At 54.5% G+C, this 6,489-nt stretch overlaps 1 pseudogene; it reads right to left on the bottom strand.

Annotated features, from left to right (window-relative positions):
- Positions 1-328: 328 nt before the first annotated feature.
- On the bottom strand, positions 329-447 carry LOC137625804 (5S ribosomal RNA; annotated as a pseudogene).
- Between the last annotated feature and the right edge of the window lie 6,042 nt (positions 448-6,489).

The following is a 6,489-nucleotide window of genomic DNA, read 5'->3' on the forward strand; positions in this document are numbered from 1 at the left end:
AACAGCATCAAGAATGTGGGGAAAGGACGAGAATATCCACTCCCATCAAGAGGTTCCATAGGTCAACACCCATTGCAGGTCTGATCGTTCTGCTGGTCCCATAGGGGCCAGAAAGTCCGGTTAATCGTTGCCTGAAACCACCGGAACTTGGACCGCCCCACATGGAACTTATCCTGAGGCGACCGTTCGGAACTATAGACGGGTCAGTGAGGAAAGGAGAACTAGGAAACGTTCCAAGGTAGGGCTGAAAGCTCTGCTTGACTGAGAACAGGTACTGCGACTCTCCTCAGCCTTGCCACAGTCAACTGAAGGGAAGGCTCGGAGGAGGTGGCAATAGAATCTGGCGTCCCCAGGTGGTCACCCATCCAAGTACCGACCAGAACCGACGTTGCTTAACCTCGCTGGACGGACGAGAAGCGGGGTTTCCAACGTGGTAAGGCCGTTGACTCAATATCATGGCCAGATACTCCAGATGTTGAGGCAGAAGAAGAGAAGGCTCCTAGCAAAATACCATGAACCCCTACTCATGGTAAGCATCCGGAAGCTTGTCCCGGAGCTGAAGAAGGTCGAACCTGAGCCTACCGGAGTTAACCAGGCCTCCAAAAGACGAAGGAGGCGGAAGCCTGCACCTGAGCGGCCATGAGGAAAGCAGGGAGAGTTCTCTGGGGAAAAAACCTGCGATGCCACGGCGGGATCGCCACACTGCATCTTAAGCAGGGATACCTGCAGTCTAGGCTTAATTCCATGAGCTTCCTGGAAGATGGATGGAATGGAAACTGAAAGTACCCGTCCTTACGATCCAGGGTTTAAGGAGTCCTGTCGCCTCGTTATCAGTCAGATCGATTCTGCTGTTCCACGCTGGACGAAGTTTGTTCGACAAACTTGATCAGGGCTGAAAGGTCGACTACGGAACTCCCGTCTCAGATACTTCCTTACAAGAAAGGATCGACTGAAGAAGCCGGGGGTGAAGCCGTCGATGATCCTATGGAGGACCTTCTCCTAAGGTATGGATCATTTTGCCCAAATGGGCAAACTCTTGCCGACCCTATGGCATAGAGGTTCAGAGACACTGAATTCGCTGACAGAGACGGCAGGCGCGATATCCTTGGCTGATCACAGAGATCGTGCGGGAATGGGCATCGGGAAGCTGTCATCCGGATGAGTAACCTTAGGCATCCTTCCAGCGTGAAACCTGCAAGGGGGGGGGTGCCAATCCTAGAGTTCGTGAACTCTGCCGCTCCCTCTAGGACTATGCCCCCCCCCCCCCCCTCCCGGGGGAGCCTCCCGTGCCATCTGTTCCTGACAGGAGGAAACTGCAATTGGACACCTTGTCTCAGTTGTCGTAGCCGGTCCGATAACTTAGGCCGACGTGGTTGAAAGAAAAAGGCGCTGGAGCCCTGCAGAGTCTGGAAGAAAGCGCCTTGGAGGAGTGAAAACGGAAGTCGACCTCCTCCGCACAGCCTCTGTCTATGTCTCTGTCCTTGGGCACAAACAAACTCTTCTCAAGGATGGAAGGGTGTCTGAGGTTGTCGACATCCACGGATGAGACACCCAAAAGGAAGACCTCGGTCAGCGCGTCCAGATGGTCCAACATCGAGCTTGCCCGCAAGTTCGATACTTAACGACGAAACGCCAAGGTGCTTGAGCCCAAGAGGAGGAAAGTACCCATGACCTTCCTGTAGCTTCCTTGAACCAAACCTCGGGCCGTAACCGAGGAGGGAAAGGACCTGGTAAGCCCCTTACACGAGATGGAGAAGAGGAATCGGTAAACAGTCACCCCTTGGCCGATGGAGAAATCTCGAACGGAAAGCCCCCTGCCAAAAATCCTTCCAGGGAACGACGGGGAAGGGCTAACCCAGGTTCTGGAAAGAGGAGTGTTGCTCAGACCTCCCTGAAGATTCTTCTTATTCTTGCATGTGCCATGCTCTGCGTTTACGGGGTGAGGCCGTGTTCTGGAAATACGCTCCAGAAGGACTCGCCAAGCTGGCCATGCTGTGAAAACCCCAATGGGAATCGTGGTCGCAATCGCCCTGGAGCTCGCGCGATGGTAAATCAATGATTTGCGAGTGGGCGAACGTGGAAGCGCCCATGCGCGGTGACGCAGGAACGCAAACGAAGGAGCGCAGAAGGAGGGCTATCGTGGTAGGAAGGGCGAGAGCTGGTGGTCGGCGAGCGATAACCCATAGGCGAGCAATGGATACTGCAAGAATTAAGCCGACGTTCGTGCGAAGAAACACTGTAGGTTCGCGCGACGGAACCCCGTCGGTTCGCGCGACGGAACCCCGTCGGTTCGCGCGACGGAACCCCGTCGGTTCGCGCGACGGAACCCCGTCGGTTCGCGCGACGGAACCCCGTCGGTTCGCGCGACGGAAACCCGTCGGTTCGCGCGACGGAACCCCGTCGGTTCGCGCGACGGAACCCCGTCGGTTCGCGCGACGGAACCCCGTCGGTTCGCGCGACGGAACCCCGTCGGTTCGCGCGACGGAACCCCGTCGGTTCGCGCGACGGAACACCGTCCGTCCGCGCGACGGAACACCGTCCGTCCGCGCGACGGAACACCGTCCGTCCGCGCGACGGAACACCGTCCGTCCGCGCGACGGAAACCGTCCGTCCGCACGACGGAAACCGTCCGTCCGCACGACGGAAACCGTCCGTTCGCGCGATGGAATACCGTTGGTTCGCGCGCGGGCGAACATTGGAGAGCATGTGCGCGGTCGCGCATGAGCGTAGACGTGCAGGCACGTGAGCGTGCGGTCGCGTGGGAACGTGGGCGTGTGGCCGCGCAGGCACGCAGGCGGTCGGAAGACCGATGGCGCGTTGACGAGCGATGGCGTGATCTGGCGAGGCGATAGCCCGCAGGAGAGTGACGGTGCGTTGGCAAGCGATGGCGAGTTGGCAAGCGATGGCGCGTCGGCAAGCTATGGCGCGTCGGCAAGCTATGGCGCGTCGGCAAGCGATGGCGCGTCAGCAAGCGATGGCGAGCGGTGGTGCGTTAACAAAACGCTAGCGAGCAGATGAAGAATCGCGCGGGTGCGTAGGCGATTGCCAACGCGAGAGAGACTAGTGATGGTTAGCACGCATCGCGCTAACAGAAGGCGCGCAGGTGCATCAGGAAGGTGAGCGCTGAAGCCAGCTGTTAATCAGGCGATCCTAGACGGTCAGAAAACCGTTGGCGCCCATTGGTGCGTGGCAAAGAAGGGCGCGCAGATGTGCGCTGGCAAATGAAGAAAGCTGGCGCACAGAAGGACAGAAGAAAAGGTGAGCGCTGGCGAGCAGGAGGAAGATCTACGGAAAGACTCAGCTACCGGAGATCGTGGTCCACAGCAGGCGAGCGCTAGATCGCTACGGATGGTGGTCAGGGGAACTGACACGCGTGGCAGATCGATGGCGATCGTTGACGCGTAGGAGATCGCTGGCGAGCAGGTGAACGTTGACGCGTCTAAGGTCGCTGACGAGCAGAAGGCAACGCGTGGAAGCCTGCGCATAGAAGATGAGTCCTTGACCCAAACCTAAACCGAAGTTCTAGATCGCGAGGGCGAACGTGGGCGCACAGGGCGCGTAACAGGAACCAACAGGAACAGCAGAGATGATCATCATGAGAGCGCTGACGAACAGGAGAGCGCTGCGCTAGCGATCAGGAAGCGCTGATGAGCAGGAGAGCGCCTTTGCGCTAACACTGAGCAGGAGCAGGAGAGAACACAGCAGAAGGGCGCGCAGGGGAACCCTGACACGCAAGGGAAGAACCCCCATGGGAGGCAACCCTTTGCCCCGAAGGGATCGTTGTCCGTCGGGAGACAGATGTCCGTCGGAAGACTGATGTCCGTCGGAAGACCGTTGTCCGTCGGGAAGACCGTTGTCCGTCGGGAAGAACGAGGTCAGACTGCTGTCCATCTGCACCAGGGGCGGAAGATCAAGAAGAAGGAGTTGTAGCTGCAAACGGAGATTCAAAAAGGCGCCTATTAGCACCCTTATAGGGAGATGAGAGGCCCTTACGACGAGGCGGACGGTGAGCCTTACGGCGAAGGAGGCCAACAGCAACAGCAGCAGAAGAATCCTCCGAAGAGGAGTCTCTATGAGTGTACTCTCTCGCGAACGAAAGAGAAACACTTCGTAGAAGAGACTGGTCAGCCAGTGACCTAAAAGGAGCAATCCTCCGAAGAGGGGCTCCTGCAGTTGCCCAGCCCCTTGAGCGAAACTGCAGGTGAGACCGCTCAGCACCAAGAGCATAGTCGCACGAAAAAAAAAGGCAAGAGAAGAACCCCAAAAAGGGGAAAACTCAAGCCTGGACAGGAAAAACTTCCCTCGGAAGGAAAGTTACCCACCCAAGGAGGCAAGCCTCCTGAGAGTTCTAAAATGAACTGGAGAGCTGTCAATAGTCACGGGAGTACTTCCAGTAAAAGGAGACACGCCCCTGACAAAAATCCAAAGGGGAGGCAGCAACAGCCGAATCCCCAGGCCTCAACAAGACAGCTCACACCGTTGTCATATTACAGAAACGAACTAGATCGGTAACTGTAAAAAAATAAAACAAAAATCATTAGTACACATTCATTCCCCGGGAAGGCTCCGAAGAGGAATCCCGAGTGAAAGGAAACAAGAATTACACAACAGGCACGTGCCCTCACAACCACTTACACTCACGGAAGGAGAGCTGTAACCAAAACAGAATTATAACAATTATAATTATGAAACTATGTAATTATGTAATTTAAAAATGAATGAACACTAAAGAAAGAACGAAAACCCCGAAAGGAATCGTTCTACAAGCTGAAAAATTAACAACTACAATTAGATTCATAAACTAATTGAGACAAAACGTACGGCGTAGCAACCCCCCCACACGGGAAGGAAGCTACAAGGGGCGTAGTAAAACGTAGTAAAAGGGTGAACGACCTCAAGAGAGAGAGAGAGAGAGAAAGACCGAAGTCAAACTCGATCGCAACCCATAAAATTACGCCGTGGTGGCCTAACTGCCGAGGACTCCACGGAGATATCGTACACTACACACACAACTCTGAAAAGGAAACTTACTGATTTCTATACTCAAATATATATAAAAACATGAAAAAATGTTTACATGACAAATTCGAAGATAATTTGTATTTTTCCTAACCATACAAACCTTAGCTATTTACAGAGGGTTTACCTTTTAGCGCAGCTGAAATGACGAGCCAATAGTTTTAAAGAGGGTTAATTACCCCCGCGCTAGTTAGCGGGGGGTGGGGAAGGGTAGCTTGCTACCCCTCCCCCCTCCACACACCGGTGACTTGCTTCACTTCACTTAGAGGTAGGACTTGACTTGGGGGTCAGGGATGGCGGGCACATATGTGTAAATAGCTAAGGTTTGTATGGTTAGGAAAAATAAAAATTATCTTCGAATTTGTCATTTGTTCCGTAACCGAAATACAAACCACGCTATTTACAGAGGGTGACTTACCCCTTAGGAAGGGTGGAAAGTCCCCAGCCTTACTGACTTCGGCTTGCCCGGGGGCTCGATCCCTCAGTGAGCAGCACTAGAGAGAGGGAGCCCCTGTACCTCACAAGTTCCTAGCATCGCTAGGAACGAGTGGCCTACATAAGCAGTGTGAGGAGGAGAGTGTGACTCGTCCTATGAAGTTGACCTTGAGACCTTCAGATAGGAATTCTAGGATAGGACGTTCCCCATACCACCTCGTCAGGGTATGGGAGACGCAACAGTATTAAGCTTAATACTAGGAGCACAAAGAAGCATGGGTTACCTGCAGAGGTCGAGGTCAGCTATGCGAGGACCAGGATGCTGCTTCCCCAAGAGAGGGGAGAATGAAGAAAGAAGTGAGGGTCAGACATACTCTTTCATTCATGCAGACTTAGACCGGGTAACAACGCCCTCAACCTACTGCTACTTGTCCAAAAAGGAGCCTGAGGTTAGACCAGCTGTTGTGCAGCCACCACAGGGCCGATAGAAAACGTATCGAGGCTCCTGTGGGTCACGTCTTGCAGGTAGTGGGCTGTGAAGGTCGTTTGACGCTTCCAGACCCCACCTTGAAGTACCTGCGTCACAGAGAAGTTTCTCTTGAAGGCCAGGGATGTAGCAATACCCCTGACATCGTGGGCCCGAGGGCGACGTGACGGAGGAGGGTCAGGATTCAGGGCATGGTGGATAACCCTTCGAATCCAAGATGAGATGGTGTTCCTGGTGACCCTCCTCTTAGTCCTGCCTGTGCTCACAAACACAGCTCGCACATGAGGACAGACTGCAGCCGTTCTCTTCAAGTAGTGCCTCAGACACCTCACTGGACATAGTAGCAGCAGGTCTGGGTCGCTTGTTACAGAACGGAGACTCGCGATCCTGAAAGAGTCGAACCGAGGATCCGGCACTCCAGGTTTCTGAGTCTTGGCAACAAACTCAGGGACGAACCTGAACGTTACCTCCCCCCATCCCCTTGAATGGGCGATGTCCTACGAGACACCATGAAGTTCACTAACTCGCTTGGCCGAAGCCAAGGCGAG

The sequence above is a fragment of the Palaemon carinicauda genome, chromosome 32 (assembly GCF_036898095.1).
Source record: "Palaemon carinicauda isolate YSFRI2023 chromosome 32, ASM3689809v2, whole genome shotgun sequence".
Taxonomy (NCBI): domain Eukaryota; kingdom Metazoa; phylum Arthropoda; class Malacostraca; order Decapoda; family Palaemonidae; genus Palaemon; species Palaemon carinicauda.